We start from the raw sequence: 21,211 nt of genomic DNA on the forward strand, positions 1-21,211 counted from the left end.
TTGTAGCACATGATGTTTTTAATACATAAGCTCACTATCACTAGAAGATGTTACATACTTCTCTAAATAGATTGGAACAGACTGAGGCCTCAATACTTTGAAAACTGATTAATAAAGAAGGGGGTGCTATTAGTTACTATAGGAGTTACAATTTTAAATAGTCTACAATAAAAATTATGTCATATCTGAAGATGCAATCCTGGTCATGGACTCTTTGATGCGGAAACAACTCCAAGAAGTTAAATTGAGAAAAGATGGTAGCTACTTAAGCAAGGATCTTAGCTATTTTAAGAAAAGGAAACATGTAGGCAGGTCCTGTTTTGTGTATGTGCAGCATATTCACTACTCAGGAATCCACCTACATGGTGTATGATTTTAGGGCCCACGGTGGTTTAGGAAATATTGGAGTCATTATTCCCTGCCCTTGAGCATAGAGAATGTGACTCAGCTGGAGCTGGGCTCAGAAGGACAGATCAGCTGGGCCCTGAGGTATAAGGACAATAGATAGGATAATCTTGGAAAACATCTTTTGGGGGGGGAGGGGAATTTTTTAAATTTTTTCACAGAAGCCAGAATACAAAAGATTTTCCATTCTTATCTTTCCATTAACATTTAGTGAATAGAAGTTTGTTGGCCCAGTGAAGACCCTCCTGATTGTTGTTACAGAAACCTGTACAAATGATTGTTAAGAAAGACAATTCAAAATGTAGTATCACAGATACTAGCCAATCTGTGAAAAGGTGAGGTTTTCAATGGTTTTGCCCATTTTGTAGTGTTAATATGTACTGATGACTCCAATGTTCTCTGGACTCGGGCAGACATGGCTGTGGCAGCATGCTTGTCCGTTTTCCCATCTTTGCTTATTCTGTAATATTTCCTTGGACTCAGGCAGACATCAGTGCTGGCAGCATGCTTGTCTACTTCTCAACTTTTGCCTTTTTGAAAGTATGCCAAATAAAACTTTGTTTTTGCTTTACTAGACTTTGTATTGTTTTTACCCTACAGCAACAGAAGACTCCCGTACACATACACTAAAAATGAAACACGGACTGTCTTTGTGACCTGTGTAGCCTGCTGCTTTTTAGGACCTCTAATTTCTTAATATAATACAAATCAATATTTAAGTGGAACCATTGATTTAGTAACACCTTTTATCATCATGGAGACCCTGGAGGCATAGTGGTTAAGTGCTATGGCTGCTAACCAAAAAGGTTGGCAGTTCAAATCCACCAGGCGCTCTTTGGAAACTCTATGAGGCAGTTCTACTCTGTCCAATAGGGTTGCTTGGAGTCGGAATCGACGATAGGGCAATGGGTTTAGTTTTGGTTTGGTTTATTGTGTGATCCGAGATGCCACTTTAAGTTCTCACTTTGAGTTGGCACCCCTTTGTACTCCAACGCATAAAAATAGATCAAATGTTTTTGGAAAAATTTTAAAAAATGGAGCCAGGCTCAAAAACAAGAGATGCATCTTCAAGGATAAGAATCAATAAAAACTCAAAGTGGTGAGTGAGGCTGAGGCCACAGTCCTACTAAACTCTGCACCCAAAGGCAGACAGGGGCTGCTGGGAGTTTGGAAGGAAGATGTGAGGCACACCAGTTTGTTTACTTCAACAAGGTTGCTTGTTGGCAATGTCCTTATTGTTATCTGCAAATTTCAGTCGTTCTTTTGTCTCAAGCAGCCTTCAAAAAGTATCATGTTTGAATGTCTTAAGTATGCTACAAGTCAGTTTCATAATTTCTTTCTTTTTTTTTTTTTAACTGTTTTTGTTTTGTTGCTGTTGAGAACATATCCAGGAAAGCAAACAACAACCCAACAACTTCTACAGGTACAATTCAGTGACATTGATTACATTCTTCAAAGTGTGCAACCATTGTTACCCTCTTTTTCCAAATTGTTCGTTCCCCATTACATAAAGCCCTCAAGGCTCCTATCTAATCTTTGCGGTTGCTGTTGTCCGTTTGATCCGGTATAGATAGTACTTAAAAGAGCACAATGCTCAGGGCAGACATTCCAATGCTCAAGGCAGACATTCTTTAGTTAAGCTAAACTGTTGTTTGGTTTTAAGAAGATGTCAGGGGATATTTTTGGTTTAAGGTTTAAAGATTATCTCACGGCGATAGTTTCAGGGGTTCGTCCAGCCTCCAGTTTCATCATTTCTTATGTAGTTTGGTCTTTGGCTGATGTTACTGTTGTTAGGTGCCACTGAGTTGATTTTTGATGCATAGTGACCCTATAGGACAGAGTAGAACGGCCCTCATAGAATTTCCGAGGATGGTGTAGTGGTTAAGTACTTGGCCGCTAACCAAAAGTTCAGCAATTCGTAACCCACCAGCTCCTCCATGGGAGAAAGATGTGGCAGCCTACTTCTGTAAAGATTTACAGCCTTGGAAACCCTATGGGGCAGTCTACTCTGTCCTGTAAGTCCGCTATGAGTTGGAATCGATTCAATGGCAATGGGTATTTTCCATTCTGTCTATGCTTCTTGAATTATATTTTCACCATATTGTTTCCTGCACCAGGTCCTGAATCTTTCAGAAAACAAAAGCAGAAGTACAGATGAATGCATCATTAATTCACCGTGTTATCAAAACTATTAACAGTTGTTTCCACATGACCAAATGTTGCTTTGTATTAAGATTTTTGAGTATTACTTAATAATAACAGTTAACATTTATATTGTACTTATTATGTACCAGGCACTTCTCATGCTTTGCATATTTCAACTCACTTAATCCTCACCACAGCCTTACATTGAGTACATTAAAAAACTCGTTGCGTGGAGTCCATTCTAACTCATAGCAACCCTATAGGACAGAGTAGAACTGCCCCATAGAGTTTCCAAGGAGTGGCTGGTGGGTTTGAACTGCCAACCTTCTGTTTGGCATTTGAGTTCTTAACCTCTGCACACCCAGGGCTCCTTTTGTTCAAGGCAAAATATAATTCAGGGAAATGATTTTTCAGTCACGAACGTCATAGGATATTAGTTTGGGCTATCTAAATACTAAAGTTTGTATTGAACTACTAAAAATGGTTAACTAGTTGTCTTCTGAACACATTCTTGTGTGTTGTTTTGTAGTTTTATTAGTGAGAACAAAATGCTTTCTGAGTACCAATTTTTCCCTAATGTATTCTTCTCTTCTTCATACTCTATATTCTTTGTTATTTCTCAATCACAGATATTCTTGTATATGATTTTGGAGTTTTTTTCCTTCTCATGAAGTTTCTTTTCTTTATTGAGAAATAATTCACATAAAATACAATTTACGAATTTTAAGTGGACACTATGATTGTTTTCCCTATTCCCCCTCTCCCCTATCTCCTAGTAACCACTAATCTTTTTCTGTCTTAGTAAATTTACCTATTCCATGTATTTCTTATACACCTGGTGCTTACCTTGCTTACCAGATCACCCGTAGTGAACGATTTCACATTTTTTTTATTACGTCAAAGATTCTGCGTCTAGGTACGGCTGGTGTCTGTCTGACTCCCAACCCCATAGCACCTTCCTACAGAATCAAAGCCTCTTCAAATTTGCAATCCCTGAAGGGGTGGATTACTTACATCATGACATGGTGAAAAACATGTGAAATTGTTCACTACAGATTAGTAAGTAAGCAGCGCAACCATACAATATTTGTCTTTTTATGTTGTCTTAGTTCCCTTAGCATAATGTTTCAAGGCTTACCCATGTGGGGCATGTATCAGAACTTCAGTTATCTTTATAGCTGAATAATACTTCACTGTGCGTACATATCACAGTTGTTTGTCCATTCATCTATTGATGGCCCTTGGGATAGTCCCACCTTTTAGCTATTGTGAATGATGCTACAATGTACATTGGTATACATTTCGTCTCATTTATCTAGTGCTGCTATAACAGAAATACCACAAGAGGGTGGCTTTAACAAGGGAAATTTATTCTCTCCGTTGTAGGGTAAAAAAAAAAAAAAACATCACAAAGTTGAGTAAAGCAAAAAGAAAGTTTTATTCAGCATATATTAAAAAAGACAAAAGTGGGAAACCGACAACCATGCTGCCACAGCCATGTGTGTGTTACCGCAAATTGCAGGTTCGAGCTGCCTGCCGCAAAGCCAATACTGAGACAGGAGGAGGTAAGCAGTTAGAAGGCCTTATTAAATACCAGTATTCAAGAGACAGACGGGGTTAAATTCCTCCCAAATTCTGTCTGCCCTAAAGGGTTGATGGGAGGGTTTTATATGGGAAAGATTGGGGTTACCTAATGTTTTGAGCATGTAGTCCACAGATGGTCTTATACATCACAAAAAAACTACAAAAACTCTTTATTAAACTAAGTATAAACATATCAGGCATCTGGATTCTAATCAGTATATTTGTAACAGGCTGAAAAACTCTCATAAGAATCTCTCGGCTAGTGGAACTGTTTTGCCAAGTCCACTGTGGCTAAGATAGGGAGCAAGAAAGCCTTCCTGTCGGTTTGCAGGCTGAAGGCCATTTCTCAAGAGAACAAAAAAAGAAAAGAGACCAAGGCCACAGGAGCTGAGATAGCTCTGCACCCGGTACAGCTGGTGCAATTAAAAAATGTTTAGAGATTACTTAGAGCATCACTATGGCGTTAGTCATGTCAAGCTCTCCATCACCCATTTTGAATAGGCGAAAACAGGTTGTAAGGTATTAGGGTGTTTGTTATGTTTAAGAGTGGAACAGGCTGCTCAGCTTTATTTTGAACAGAGCCTGCACCATTTTCCAAGGACTAGAGATTAATCACAGCTTATACAGCTATACTAAAACAAATGAGAAAACATTCTCTCTCTAATATGAAACACTAAATAAAATGCATTTTCGCTACTTCATCTGTGGAATATTAATGGGAAAATGGACAAGTATGCTGCCACAGCCATGTCTGCCTGAGTCCAAAGAACAGTACAGAATCATCAGTATATATTAACATTACAAATGGGCAAAACCACTGAAAGCTTCCCTTTTTCACAGATTGGCTAGAAACTGTGATCCTCCATTTTGAATTGTCTTTCTTAACAATCACTGGTATAGGTTTCAGTAACAACAGTCAGGAGAGTCTTCATTGGGCCAATAAATTTTCTATTCACTAAATGCTAATGGAAAAAGATAAGAGTGGAAAGTCTTTTGTGTTCTGTTAGATTGGCTCTAAAGATATTTTCCAGGGTTATCCTACCGACTGTCTTTATACCTGAGGGCCCAGTTGATGTGTCCTTGTGAGTCCTTGGATTCTCTATGCCCAAGGACAGGGAATAATGACTCCAATATCACTTCCTAATTAATCTCACAGTTTAGAGGTCAAAAGACTGAATTCAGGGTGCCAGCTCTAGGGAAAGGCTTTCTGCCCGCTCTTGGGAATGTACTTCTTTGTCAGCTTTGGGGGAAGGTCCTTCTTTGTCAGCCTTGGGGGAAAGTCATTATTGTTCCTTGGTTCATATGGTATGGCATCTACCCCCATTTCTGCTTGCTTCTCTGTGCCTAATCTGCTCTGTTGTATCTTAAGAAAGATTAACTTAAAACACATCCTACATACTAATACTGTCTAATTATAGTAACAAAAAAAAACATTCCCAATTGGAGTTATAACCACAGATCTAGGATTTACAACACATATTTGGCCAACATGATTCTATTGATAACATTCCACCCTGTGCCCCCCCCCCAAAATGCATGTTCTTCCCACATTCAAAACATATTCACCCATCCCATCATCCCAAAAGTCTTAAATCAACTCCAAGTCCAAATTTCACTTTCTGAATCATCTAAATTAAATATGGGTGAGGCTTTCAGCATATTCCATCCCAGGGAAAAATTCCTCTTCATCTGTGAACCTGTGAAATCTAGAATACAAGTTATCTGCTCCCAAAGTATAATGGTGGAATATGTATAAGGTAGACATTTCCATTATAAATGGGAGAAATTGGAGGGAAAGAAGGAATAACAGGTACCAAACAAGCCCAAAATCTGGCAGAACAAATTCCATTAGCTCTCAAGGCTTGAAAATAATCCTCTGTTTTTGAGACCATCTGGGCAATGGCCCTGCCCTCCAGACTCTGGGTGTTGACATGTTCTCTGGATTCTGGATGTAGGCCTCTTGGCCCTGGGTGGAGGCCCTGCCTTATAGGCCCACTGACATGGAAATCTTGCCCCCTTGGCTTTGGGTGGCTCAGTTCTCCTAGTCCATTTGAGTGGCAACCTCACCCTCTTAGAACCTAGGAGGCTGGTAGTCTCATTCTTCTGTCCCATGGGCGTGGCAGCCACACACCCTTAGCTTTGGCAGCAGCCCCATCTCCCTGGCACACTTGATTGACAGCCCCACATTCCTAACTGAGTTGGTGAAAATCTGATTCTTTGAAACCTAGGCGGCAGCGCTCCACCCTTTGAGATCTAGGAGACTATGACTCCGCCCTTTGAAACTGAGATAGCTTTGGATCCCATGCTCCTTCAGTTCTGCTGATCTCCAAACTTTTCCAGGGATGGTCCTTTTGTTTTCTTGTAGGACAGCAGATGTAGCTCCTTTGGCCTGATTCCTGCCTGCAGAATTCTGAGAAGCAGACAGCTTGCCTTCCTTTCATCTTGCCTCTTTCCCCTTCAGGTTAAGTGATGGGTTTCTGCTGTGGTAGTTAGATCCATCAGCCACAGACTTAATCTCTTTAACAAGAGATTGTGTAGCCATGTCCTTGGTGAAAATTCTAGAACCTGTGTCCTAAGTTTGTACAACAGAATTTTCCAATTCTTTAAATTTTCTTTCCATTTTGCACAGTTCATTTTTAAGTTCATCTCTTTTCTTTCACCTTTTACTGTAAGTGGCAAGGAAAAACCACACAGTCCCTTTAAGTTCAGCTTAGAATCTCCTTAGCCACATATCTAAGTTCATCACTTGCAAGTTCTATCTGCCATCAAACGTTTGAACATAATTCAGACAAGTTCATTGCCACTGCATAAAGAGCATCACCCTTCCTTCATTGTCCAGGCACATGTTCATTTTCTTTTAAAGCCTCACCAGAAGCAATTTAATGTCCACATGTGCAGCAACATTTTGTTGATGGTGCCATATGTATTCTCTAAGACTACAGAGACCTTCTTTATAGCTCTCCTCAATTTCTTCTGAGCTCTCATCGGAATTGCCTTTAACATCCATAATTCTACCAACATTTTCTTCAAGGCAATCTAGGCTTTACTACTTAAAAAAAAAAAACAAAAAACCTTTGCCGTCGAGTCAGTTCTGACTCATAGTGACCCTACATAGGACAGAGAAGTACTGCCTCATGGGTTTCCAAGGAGCAGCTGGTGGATTCAAACTACTGACCTTTTGGTTAGTAGCTGAGCTCTTAACCACTAAACCAAAACCAGACCGTTTGCTGCTGAGTCTTAACCACTAGGCACCTTAAAACTCTTCCAGCCTCCGCCCATTACACAATTCCAAAACCACTTCCACATTTTAGCTGTTTGTTAGAGCAGCACCCCACTCTTTCAATACCAGATTCTGTCTTATTATCTAAAGCTGCTGTAACAGAAATGCCACAGTGGTATTTAACAAACAGACATTTATTCTTTCACAGTTTAGAAAGTTAGAAGTCCGAATTCAGAGTGCCAGCTCTAGGGAAAGTCTTCTCTCTCTGTCAGCTCTGGGGACAAGCTCTAGTTTGTCAGCTCTGGGGGAAGGTGCTTGTTCTTGGGTTCCTTGGTGATCTTCACATGATGTGGCATCTATCCGCCCCCATCTCTGCTTGCTTCTGTATGCCTAATCTGCTCTTTTGTATCTCAGGAGAGATTGACTTAAAATATATCCTACACTAATACTGTCTAATTATCATAACAAAGAAACCTATTCCCAAATGGAATTATTATATAGGGGTCAGGATTTACCATACATATTTGGGGAACACAATTCAATCCATAATACACGTGTTTTCAATTCTTCTGGGTATGGAGTGGAATTATTGGGTTTCTTATGATATTTCTGTTTTTAGAAACCGCCAAACTGTTTTCACATCATTTTACACTCTTACCAACAATGTGTAAGTGTTCTGATTTATCCACATCCTCACCAACACTTGTTTTCCATTTTTATAATAATAACTCTCCTAGTGGGTGTGAAAAAACCTTGGTGGCATAGTGGTTAAATGCTATGGCTGCTAACCAAAGGGTCGGCAGTTTGAATCTGCCAGGCGCTCCTTGGAAACTCTATGGGGCAGTTCTACTCTGTCCTGTAGGGTCACTATGAGTTGGAATCGACTCAACGGCATTGGATTTGGTTTTTTGTTTTTTTTTAAGTGGGTGTGAAGTAGCAACTTATTATGGTTTTGATTTGTGTTTCCCTGATGACTAATGATGTTGAACATCTTTTCTTGTACATTTTGGCCATTTGTATATCTTCTTTGAAGACATGTCTATTCACGTTTTTCTTCCCATTTTTAAAATTGGGTTGTTAGTCTTTCTGTTGTTGAGTATTAAGAGCTCGTTATAAATTCTGGATATTAAACTGTTATCTGATATACGGTTTCCAAATATTCTGTGTTTAGAACATTCTGTAGGTTGTCCCTTTACTTTCTTGTTAATGTCCCTTGATACACAAAAGATTTTAATTTTGATGAAGTCCAGTTTGTCTATTTTTTTCTCTTGTTGCTCTTGTTTTTCATATCAAATCTAAAAATTCATTGCCTAAATGGACTTGAAGCTTTATTCCTATGTTTTTTTTTTCCTAAAAGTTTTGTGGTTTTAGCTCTTGTGTTTAGGCCATTAATCCATATTGGGTTAATTTCTTTATATATTGTGAGGTATGGTTCTGTCATGGATTGAACTGTGTCCCCCCCGAAGTATCTGTCATCTTGGCTAGGTCATGATTGCCTTGTATGATTGTATGATTGTTTACCATTTTATCTTCTGATGTGATTTCCCTATGTGTTGTAAATCCTCTCATTATGATGTAATAAGATGGATTAGTGGCAGTTATACTGATGAGGTCTAAAAGATTAGATAGTGTCTTAAGTCAACCTCTTTTGAGATATAAAAGAGAGGAGTGAGCAGAAAGACATGGGGACTTCATTCCACCAAGAAAGCAGTGCTGGGAGCAGAGCGCATCCTTTGGACCTGAGGTTCCTGTACTGAGATGCTCCCAGGACAAGGGAAGAAAAACTGATGACAAGGACCTTCCTTCAGAGCCAACAGAGAGAGAAGGCCTTCTCCTGGAGTTGGTCCCCTGGAGTTGGTCCCCTGGAGTTGGACTTGTAGCCAACTGGGCTGTAAGAGAATAGATTTCTCTCTGTTAGAGCCGTCCACCCGTGGTTTTTCTGTTAGAGCAGCACTAGATGATTAAGATAGGTTCTAACTTCATTCTTTTGCATGTAGAATTCAGTTGTTTCAGAACCATTTCTTGACCTTTTCATGAAATTTGGAGGTGGCAGCGGTGATATTCTACTTTTAAAGCATTGTCTTAGTTGCCTAGTGCTGCTGTAACAGCAAAAAATACCACAAGTGGGTGGCTTTAAATAACTGAAATTTATTTTCTCAGTTCTGGAGGCTAACAGTCCAAATTAGGGTCTTGGCCATGTCAGTTCCTTCTGTTGCCCTCCCTCCTACTCCATGGCATCTATCTGCTGGGGATCTTTGGTGTTCCTTTGCTTATAACAGGTCCTAACGCAGCACCTGTCTTTCCCCTGTGCGTCTCTCTATGCCTATTCTGCTCTTTTTATAAGACATCTCTCAGAAGCTATTAGGCTTAGAACTACTTTGGTGTGACCTCATTAACATAACTAAAGAAAACTCCTATTCCCACATGGGTACCATTTATAGGTAGAGGAGTTAAGACTTCCACATTTCTTTTGGTGGGACACAATCCAATCCATAAAATACATCCTTAGAAGATATGAAAATTTACTCATAGGATATTAAAAAAAAAAAAAAGACTGATGACCTAAATGGAAATCCCTAAAAATTAAAAGCAATTTTTAAAGACTATGTTGTTAAATAATAGTACACTAAATAATCATTCAAAGGTTAGAATTATATCTAATCTCTTTTATTGTCTTAGTATTTACTTTTTTTGTGTATGCTTTATGTGGAAGTTTACAGCTCAAGTTAATTTCTTATACAAAAATTTATGCATATATTGTTATGTGACTCTAGTCACAATCTCTGTAATGTGACAGCACTCCCCCCCTTTCCACCCCGGGTTTCCCATTTCCATTCAACCAACTCCTATCCTTTCTGCTTTTTCATTCCGCCTCCAGTCAGGAGCTGCCCACTTAGTCTCATGTATCTACTTGAACTAAGAAGCATACTCTTCATGAGTATCATTTTATGTTTTACAGTCCAGTGTAATCTTTGTCTGAAGAGTTGGCTTCAGGAATGGTTTTAGTTTTGGGTTAACAGAGAGTTTGGAGGCCATGTCTTTAGGGGTTCCTCTAGTCTCAGTCAGACCATTAAGTCTGGTGTTTTTACGTGGATTTGAGTTCTGTACCACCATACTTTTCTTTTGCTCTGTCAGGGACTCTGTTGTGTTCCCTGTCAGGGTGGTCATTGATGGTAGGCAGACACCATCTAGTTCTTCTGGTCTTGGGCTGATGGAGTCTGGTTTATGTGGCCCTTTCTGTCTCTTGAGCTCATATTTGTCTTGTGTCTTTGGTGTTCTTCGTTCTCCTTTGCTCCAGGTGGGTTGGGACCAATTGATGCATCTTAGATGGCTGCTCGCTAGCTTTTAAGACCCCAGATGCCACTCAGCAAAGTGGAATGCAGAACATTTGCTTAATAAACTTTGTTATGCCAATTTGTTACAGTCCTGGGGCCCATGGACCCTAGAAAATTAAGTCCTTGTCTTGCCCACGAGAAAAGAATTACTTGGGGAGACCTGGCTGACTTTTAAAAGGAAAGACTTTATTAGAAAATGAAAGTGTTACAGGACAGGGCTTCCCAGCTCGGGACTAAGCCCTGCTTAGGTTCTTACCTTCTTCTGACCAAGAACGACAAGGAGAGGCTCAGAGATTCCACACGAACAAATTCTTACTAGAGACAGAGTAAAAGGCTCTCGAGGGAGAGAGGGAGAGGGGTTATCCACCTATGCTAGCCTCTAGTCTCTCAACTGGACAAAGGATTTCATAGGGCTTACAAAATTTCTTAGGCAGGAAAAAGGCATTATCTTTATTCATTAGATGGGTGGAGATTTCTAGGAGAAGGGGTGGGATTATGGAAATCACATGCATACACAGTTAGAATTCAAGATGGACTTCCTCGCAGAGGTTGCTGGAACTAAGATGGAGTCTGTCACAAAGGCTGCTGGGATGTCGAACAGGATTTATTCTGGTATGTTGTGCATGCGTGATGCCTCTGGATCTTGGTTCGAGCCCCGGTGAGGGGGTCTCTGGTAATGTTTGTCTCATGTGGAAGGTCTTTACTGTGAATGCTCTGCACCTGGTGAGGCCTTGAAAAAACAACTCAGGAAGGTTATCAGTAATTCACAGCTGGTCAAGCACACAGTGCCTTGAAATGTAGCCCCTTGTCTAAGCACTTTGTTAATTATAAGTAGTTTTTGGGTGCCAGCAGCAAAAGTTATATGGTGATGTGTACATAGGTTTACATTCAGAGACTAATTATAGCATGTCAAGCACACAGGGCAGTGAAATGTAGCCTTTATTTAATTCAGCCAGCCCTATCTCTTCCCTGTCTCAAAAGCTCTGTGCATTGGGGCTGCAGCCGAGCAAGGGAGCATATAGCACTCTAGCAGGCTGCTCCCTCGCACAAGTCTTTTTCTTGAGCTTTTATTGCTCGTTAAGATATGGAAGTGAGGTAATAGCGAATCAGCGGCTAGGATTTCTGAAAATTCCCTTTTTTGGTATGAGCAGTCTGACATGGCTCTTTAGTTTCTTATCTGCACGAGCACTCTGTCCCTCCTGTGGTGCGGGTTTGATTCCGTTCTCGGGTACTTGCATCAGGCAGAAGTCATCCCTCGGTCACCTTGCTCACCTTGCAGGTGTTGTGCATGCTCCAGGGACCAGGTCAGGCTGGTCCTTCTCAAAAACATCTCACAAGAGAGTATATTGTTTGTTCTTTACTACACATTCCAGGATGGGGGTTTTATGTCATCAGCCAAACACATAATATTGTAAGTTGCAAGTTGCAGGTGTTGCAGGGCTCTTTGCCTCGGGGTTCAGTCCCTGTTTCTTCCCTGTCTCAAATTGACCTAGATGTCCCCTGAAACCATGGCCCCCAGAACCCTGCCCCTGCTACTCTGTCCCTTGAAGTGTTTGGTTGTGTTCAGGAAACTTCTTAGCTTTTGGTTTAGTCCAGTTGTGCTGACTTCCCTTGTATTGTGTTGTCCTTCCCTTCACCTAAGATAATTCTTGTCTACTATCTAGTTAGTGAGTTCCCCCCTTCCTCCCTTCCCATCCCTCATAACCATCAAAGAATGTTTTCTTCTGTGTTTAAAACTTCTCTTGAGTTCTTATAACAGTGGTCTCATATAATATTTGCCCTTTTGCAACTGACTTTCACTCAGCATAATGCCTTCCAGATTCATTGATGTTGTGAGGTGTTTCACGGATTCAACATTGTTCTTTATCATTGGGTAGTATTCCATTGTGTGTATATACCATATACCATTCGTCTGTTGATGAGCACCTAGGTTGTTTCTACCTTTCTGCTATTGTGAACAGTGCTGCAATGAACATGGCTGTGCATATATCTATTCACGTGACTGTTCTTACTTCTCTAGGATATATTCCAGGGAGTTGGATTGCTGGATTGTATAGTACTTCTATTTCTAGCTTTTTAAGGAAGTGTCATATAGATTTCCAAAATGGTTGTACCATTTTACATTCCCACCTGCAGTGCATAAGTGTTCTAGTCTCTCCACAACTTCTCCAACATTTATTATCTTTTGGGTTAATGCTAGCTGTTATGAGTCGGAATGGGCTAGACAGCAACAGTTTTTGGGGGGGGGGGAGGTGAGATGGTATCTCATTGTAGTTTTGATTTGCATTTCTCTAATTTTAATGGCTAATGATCCTGAGCATTTCCTCAAGTGTCTGTTAGCCACCTGAATGTCTTCTGTGGTGAAGCACCTGTTGTATTTATATTTTAATGATTGTTATTTGTCTTAAAAAGACGTTATTTTCCTGAAGCTCTCTCTCTTAATATTCATGTCAACTGTCAATTTAGCTCCCTATTAAGTATTTCCAAGGTCATAATAATTGTCTTTGTACATAAAATTAACAACTTTCACAATCATAAATTATGGCAGCATTTTACTCTTTCAATACTAATCATAGTATTTAAAATGAAAAATAGATTTTCAGATACAAAACACATAAAGTGATTTTCACTCCAAGTTACATATAAAATGCTTTTACATATTTGAAAGTGAATATTTGGATTTAGCAAATCTGAATGGCATGTTTTTTTTGAATTAATGAAGGTTTTCAAATATCATTTATTGAGAATCCATCTTTCCACCATGGATTTGTAATGCTACTTTATGACGTACTGGATTCCCATATGTCTTTGTTCCTATTATGGGACTTTCTGTTTTGATCCGTTGATCTGGCTGTGAGGCGTAAGTACCACACAGTTTTAATCAGTGTCACTGGGGTTAATTTCCTCTCATTTATCTCTTTTTTCAGAGTTTTCCTAGAATTATTACTTAAGTTTCCAAATGAACTTTAAAATTATCTTGTCTAAAAAAAGAATTAGTATTTTTTACTGGGCTCATATTAGATTTCTTAATGACCCAGAGGGAAATTAGCATCTTTATGACATTTAGTTCATACATACAAGAAGAAGCAGGCAAACTCTGCTTTGTTTGGGCATCCTTGTTTTACATGATTAAAATATGGCTAGAAAAAGCTAGAAAATGTTGTCCCTCAAATCTAAAATCCATCATCTGGTGAAGTTCTAACTTTTGTGCTATAAAAACATTCACTTTTTCATAGCCAAGTATGAAAGATGAGCATAGATATTCTCTCTCTCTTTCCTCCTCCATCCTCCTGCCCCTAGCAGTAGTTTTTTTTTCCTTCCATTACCTAGAAATGAGGGATCTTTATTCATCTTTGGGATCACTCAAGCCACTGAAGATCCTCCCAGTGACAAATATTGCCTGAGTTGTTCCCTAACTGCCATGGCGCTCTGCAAAAGGAACCCCCAGTCACTGGAAGTAATGGACGTCCACTGAGAATTTTTATTCTAGCTTAAGAACATAAACTCTCTTACCAAAGCCACTGGTGGTTTTTAGTTCTTCTCCAAGTGTTCACAATCCTCTTATCCTCTTGTCCCATCTCCTGGCTTCTTGCTTTCTGGAATCTTAGGTGTGTGGATACACATTCAATGAAGAATTACTGAATGTTCACCATGCGCCAGGAACTTAGCTGAACGTGGGAAATCTTAACAACATAGGGAACAAACAAACAAACCTCACAAGACTTGGGAGAACATTTCCTTCTACACCAAGGTTTGTAATCTTGAGTGGGACCCTTCCTTTGCTATCTGTGGGAAATATGAATAAGAATTTACCTGTTTGGCAAAACGTTCTTTTTGCTGACAATTGGGTACCCCTAACAATATGCTATCCAAAGCCTGAAAGCAGGAGATCAACATTTTGGGGTTTAATAGCAGCATGCTTCCAAGAGGATGCAAAAGGAAAGTAATTATGCTATGTCTGGCAAAAAAAAAAAAAAAAAAAATTTTTTTTTAGCAGGCAGATGGACCCACCCAGCCCTGACTTGCCAGCCTGCGTTTGGCTCTGCATTAGAAATAATTGAACCCACCAGCCCTACAGGTCACTTCCTGCAGCTGATAATTTTCCCAGCTGTGGTTTGGGTCTGGCTGTCCCCTGAAAGGTTTTCATGCAAGGCACCCAGGCACAAAAACACAGAAAGAAAACACAAACATGCCTCTGATGAATCTGAGGGGGCCACCCTGTCTGGCCCAGAGGGGATGTGACACCGCCCTGCAGGAAGGTCCTAAAGAGATGTGATCTGGTGGGAAAGTGAACTGGGTGAAGTCTGTGAGCAGGTATTGTCCAGGCAGCATTGGGTGCCCATCATTTTGCCCCTCCCTACACCCTGTAGGCAGTGTCGTAAGTGTTTGTCACACAACACTAAAAGACTCCTGGGGTGGCTCGTGCAGGTCGCTAGACATCCCTTTGCACAGGAAGGATGAGAACTAGATTTATACTGCTCATTGTTTCCATTAACTCCCTGTACAGCGACCCCACCTGGTGGTATCAGCTAACTTAGAGATCAATTATTTAAAGAAAATATACCACATTAAGAAGTAGAAGCAAACAACTTTATAGAGGGTTTGTTGGGTTTTTTTACAGATGTATTTGGGAAAAATTGGTAAATGGCCCTTTGCTTACCGTTTTAACTCTTTTTCATACCTTAATGTCTATTGGTCTTGGGATCACATATTCCATCTAATGTTTAAAGCAGATGCTTATGGAGGAATGGGAATTTTGGGGTGGTGCAAAGGGTTAAGCGCTTGACTACTAGCTGAAAGGTTGGTGGGTCGACTCCACCTGGAGGCACCTTGAAAGACAGGTCTGGCTGTCTGCTTCTGAAAAGTCACAGCTGTGAAAACCCTATGGAGCGGTTCTGCTCTGCACACATGGAGTCACCATGAGTTGGAATCCACTCCATGGCAACTAACGACGACAGAGGGAGTAGAAATGCCCCAATGAAAAACACAACTATGTATTGTTATTTAAAATTAGCTCTAATTTAACATTCTTAAAATACTGAAAAGTGGAGTGAGAACTGGTTCTTTGTTGTGAGGTGCTGCTGATAAATAAATGTGATCCAGTGAGCTGTGGAAATCTTGAAGGGAAAGGTAGTCTCACTGAGCAATACCTGGCTGATTGGATTATCCCCACCGTGACTGCCATCCATAGCTGCCCTGCCAGGTGTACCAAGGATACCCCAATTCTCCCCCTCAATGCTCCCTCTGGCTGGCTGTGATCTGGCCTGATGGCTACAAACTTGACAATGCAATGACAGGGCTTTGGCTCTGTCAGCCATGTGGGGAACAGACACAAATGCCTGTGTGACAAGGATGTGTCACATGGGATCCAGCACCTGGAAACATATTTTCCTACAATCATGAAGATGCAGCGAGTTCCGCATTTTCTTACCTTCCTGTAGCCACTCCTGGGCCTTTCCTTTGAATCCTTGTGTAACTCCAGTGTCTAAGAAACTAATTATCAAGTGGGAATTATAACCTGTTTTTATTTTTTAGTGTCTTCTACCTAGGTATTTTCTGGAGCTCAGTTCTTTTTCTTTCCTTTCCAGAATAGCAGCAGGGACGTTAGTTTTCTGAGAAGAATGAGAAGACAAATGAAAGCCCTTTCCCTTGAACATTTACAATGCACTGACTCAACAATAGTTGCCAATACCAGTGGGTCAGGCTCTGCCAAGGCTGGCTTTGCTCTGTAACGAGCACCTTTGACTCCAGGAAGATTTTGGCCTGTCAGATGGTTTCTGTGGTAGTTCATTGAGGTGGGGGTGGGCATGATAACCTCTGATGATCCTTCTTGCCCTAAGACTCTCTGATTCTAACTGCCAGGATCAAGCCTTAGAGTCTATCTTCGTTCTCTCTTGTCTTTTTAATTTATTGCACTATTTCCAAGGAGTCCTGGTGGTATAGTGGCTAAGTGCTCAGCAGCTAACCAAAAGATTGGCAGTTTGAATCCATCTAGCCGCTCTATGGAAGAAAAACCTGGCAATCTGCTCCCATAAAGATTACAACCAAGAAAACACTATGGGGCAGTTCTACCCTGTCACATGGGGCTGCTACAAGTTGGAATTGACTCGATCGCACTCAAAAGCAACATCTATTTTCACCTTCTAAAGTCTCTAGCCTTTCACTTAGTACATCTTCTGCATATCTGTACCCATCTCTGGTTGAATTTCAGTCTGTCTTGCACTGTCTACAAATCGCTTTGATCCATGGTTTCCCACCCCTCATCTAGTGACCTGGGACTCATCTTCCAGTAATTTCCCTCTTTTCATTCTAACCTGAGGACAAAATTTGATGGGGAAGAAATACCGAGGCTAGTATCAGTTTCCTAAGGTAATTATAGGAGCCCTGGTTGCACAGTGGTTAAGCACTTGGCTGCTAACCATAAGGTCGGGGGTTCAAACTACCAGCCATTGTGCAGGAGAAAGATGTGGCAGTCTGCTTCTGTAAAGGTTACAGCTTTGGAAACCACATGGGGCAGTTCTACTCTGCTATTGGGGGAATGATCTGCCTGTATGCCTCCTGTCTAGGCTGCCTAAATAAAGGTCTTGGGCCCAGAACATTCTCTGACAAGGAGGCTGGCAACTGAGTCACCTTCTCTTGCCCAGTTGCTTCTTTTTGTCAGAGAAGCCGTCCTTCTGGGAACACAGTACCTTTCTCTGTCTCTTGAAACTGCGCAGGCACCACATAGCACCTGGCCAACCCCACTTCTGTATCTGTTCCCAGAAGTGAGGGAACAGAGTCTCTCATGCTGTAGCATAAGGGGAACATGCCAGATTGTAGGAATCAGCCTGGAGAGGTGGACTGAAGAGGAAACAGGCTTTGGTCCGCTAGTTCGCTACAGTTTGCTAAGTCATCCTTATGAAAGTCTTTGGCATGTAGCCACTATTGTCCGCCACCACTATAAAACCTCTGTCCTTTCACTGCAGGGTGCAGAGATCTGCTTTGGTTCTGCCACTGCCTGAAACTTGGCATAGTATGTAATTATGTAATTATTCCCAATAAACCCCTTCCCCACCACACTGGAGTTACCTGCCTCTTTCTTTGATCTCTCAGGCCACATCCATTTTTAAAGGCAAATTTCACGTTACTGGTCCATGCCTGGACATCTGTCCTACAGGGCTGCTGAGTCAGAATCAACTCACCAGCAATGGGTTTTGTTTTTTGTTTTTTTTAAGAACTGGGTTAAAAATCTGCAAATACAAACCCAAAACTCGCCCATTTGTGATTTTTCGGGGATGTTAAGGATGCTCTGATGTGGATTTTGTGATAGGTAAAACCAAAACCCGTCTTGTCAATTCCAACTAAGGAATCTCCTCAAAAGCTATAATCACAATAAGAAACCTGTGACTCACTTCCTTGCTCATAGATTCTGGCGGTTTTGGATCATTTATAAAATAATCCCATCCAAGTGCTGCATATATCTAGTGCTGAGTACATCTTCCTTTGGATGGGTATTGGATGGGAGGACTAATAAATTGGGAGAAAAGTTTAGGGGAGATTCATTTAGACATAGTGGGGTCCTACACTGGCACAACGAAATCCCTGTGGTGGCTTTAGGATATGAGGTTGGATGTCCTTTCATTGGGCTTTCCCTGCATTCCAGAAGTACCATGAAGTCAGTTGAGATTCCTTGACCCACCCCTACCTATGCAAAAGCCGGGCACTGGGAGGAACTGCCAGCCCAAATGGGCCAGAGGGGAGGCTGACTGTCAGCAGGACTCCAGCTCCCAAGGTGTGACTTGGTGGAGAGAGAGGCAGATGAAGAGCATCACAAGGCACCCAGAGCAGACAGACCTGTGGCCACATAGTTCAAGGTGGCAGGCTAGGAAGTAAAAGGAGTTCTGGGAAATAGTCATAATGAGAGAAATAACAATGCTGACAAGCATCTCTTGGGGACTTCTTGTGCCAGGATCATTATTAAATGCTTTATAGATGTTGTTTCATGTAATCTTCACAACACCTCACGGGATCTATATTATTAACCCATCGGAACAATGAAAAAAATGAGGCACAAAACATTTCAGTAACTTGCCCCACATTAACTGGTTTGTGATAGTGCCATGGTTTGCACACAGGTCTGACTGCAAAATTCTTCCCCAAAGGCTTACCGAGAGAGGTTTGTTACCTGCAGCCCCAAACTTCGGGGGGAAAGTGAAGGCATGAGGATAGCTTAGAGGAATAGATAATTAAAAAAAATTTTTTTTGGATTCTTTTTTGTTTATATGTTTAAATTATATGAACAATAATATTCTTGCATTGAATTCAACAATACGAAAATATATTCTTCCCTTGATTCCACCCCTAGAGGTAACCACTGTTGACATTTTTTAGTTTTTGTGTCCAGATTTTTTTCTATGCTTAAGTATATGTAAGTGTGGTTTGTTTGTTTTGCTTTTAAAAAATTTTGTTATGTTTATGCATATTGTTCTGCGGTTCTCTTTCACTTAGTATGTCCTGGATGTCATGTCCGATCACTACATGTGATGGTTAAGGTTATGTGTCAACTTGGCTAGGCCATGATTCTAAGTGGTTTGGCAGATATACAATCATCCTCTATTTTGTGATCTGTTGTGAACAGCCAATCAGGTGAAAGGGGAGTTTTCTTGGGGGTGTGGTCTGCATCCTATATATATATATAGATAGATGCTCTGGCCAAGTTTGCTCTCTCTGGATCCTGCATCCAACTCGTCATCCTCTGACCTCTGGTTCTTGGGATGCGAGCCAGCAGCCTGTGTGACCTGCCAACTTTGGGTTCGTCAGCATCTGCAACCACATAAGTCAGGAGAACCCTCCAGCCTGATGTCTGAGCTGTGGACTTGGGACTTGCCAGCCTCCACAATTACGTGAACCATATCCTTGAAATAAATCTCCCTCTCTGTCTCTAAATATATATATGTATACACATATATGGACCCCTGATGGAACAGTGGCTAAAGATTCACCAGTCAGTCCTAGGAAACCATTTGGGGAAGTTCTACTCTGTTCTATAGGGTTGCTATGAGTCAGAATCAACTTGATGGCAACGGGCTTTTTTTTTTTTTTTTTCTAATACACACATATATACCCGTATTTCAACGAAAGGGAGAAATGCACCCTCCTGTTAGTATATATATATGTGTGCATGTGTGTGTGCATATATATACATATTTTTCTATATATATACAGGCACACACACACACACACACACACACTTACTGGTTTTTCTCTTCTTAAGAACCCAGCCTAAGATGCTACATATAGACTTAACGTTACTCTTTTTAGTGACTAAATAATATTCAGTAGTATGAAAGAACCAAATCCATTCCTAATCCATCATACTGTTTTTTTTTTTTAACTTAGCTTGGCCTTAGCCTCTGAATCTTTCTCAATCTATTTCAGCTATGATGCTGAACAGGTTTCAGCAGAGCTTATAGACTAAGACAGACTAGGAAGAAGGACCTGGTGATCTCCTTCTGAAAATAGGACAGTGAAAACCTTATGGATCACAACAGTCTGAGCTCGTTGTGCGTGGAGTCACCATGAGTTGGGGTCAACTGGACTGCAACTAACATTAGTGAAAGGAAGAAATGCACCGTCCTTCCATTAGCAGATTTCGGCTGATTGCAAACTGTATGCAAAGCTCTGTCGTAGGTGCTTGCGAGATACAGTAAAGAAGCTAGTCCTCAAGGAACTTCCTGTCTACAAAGGAAGACAAAAGTTGTGTCAATAACAGCAATCCAACCTAGGATGTCATACAGAGGTAGAGATAGGATGTTTTGGCTACCCAGAAAAGGGAGTGATTATTTCCAGGTACCTTTAGGTGGGGTCGCCCTGGGGCGGGGGGAGGGGTGCGTGGAGATGGCCTGAGGTTGGGGTAGACTCAGTGATGGGAGAGGACTGCCTCAGGGCCTGGTTTCTGTTCAGAGGGTAATTGTGATGACAGAGCTGTGGTCAACTGCTCCCTGGTGCTGAGGGTAAAGCTGTGCTCCCACTGGTACTACCAGGCCTGCTCCAGGGTCTGCAGGAGCAGAGCACCCTGAGCCCTGGGAGCTGGACTTCATGGGCCAGGCTGCCTGCTGCCCACTTGGCTATAGTCAGGCTCATTGTGGCTGTGAGGTAGGGAGAGAGGTTTTTCTCCCCCACACACCCATGGATGGAGCACACACAGACCCACCCTCACCCTCATGTTCCCTGAATTCTCTCTTTTACACATAAAGCTATTTTGTGGTTCTCCGGTCCTTACCACATACCTCCCCTGTTTTTGTCTGAGCTGAGAATCTGGTCCTGAACACCCTCTTCTCTTCCCTCCCTTCCCAGCATGCAAAGGGCTGGCTGTGTGACACTTGCTTTGGGTCTCCTCAGACCTCAGAAAGTTGATTGACCCATAGCTACAGAGATGGAAAAGCCACAGGCCTGGAGGGTAAGGGTGAGGAGGGGACAAGCAGGAGGTATTGAACCCTGGGTTACTCCCCAGTGAGGCTCACCACCTCAGACAGGGTCATCT

The sequence above is a fragment of the Loxodonta africana genome, chromosome 25 (assembly GCF_030014295.1).
Source record: "Loxodonta africana isolate mLoxAfr1 chromosome 25, mLoxAfr1.hap2, whole genome shotgun sequence".
NCBI classification, from domain to species: Eukaryota; Metazoa; Chordata; class Mammalia; order Proboscidea; family Elephantidae; genus Loxodonta; species Loxodonta africana.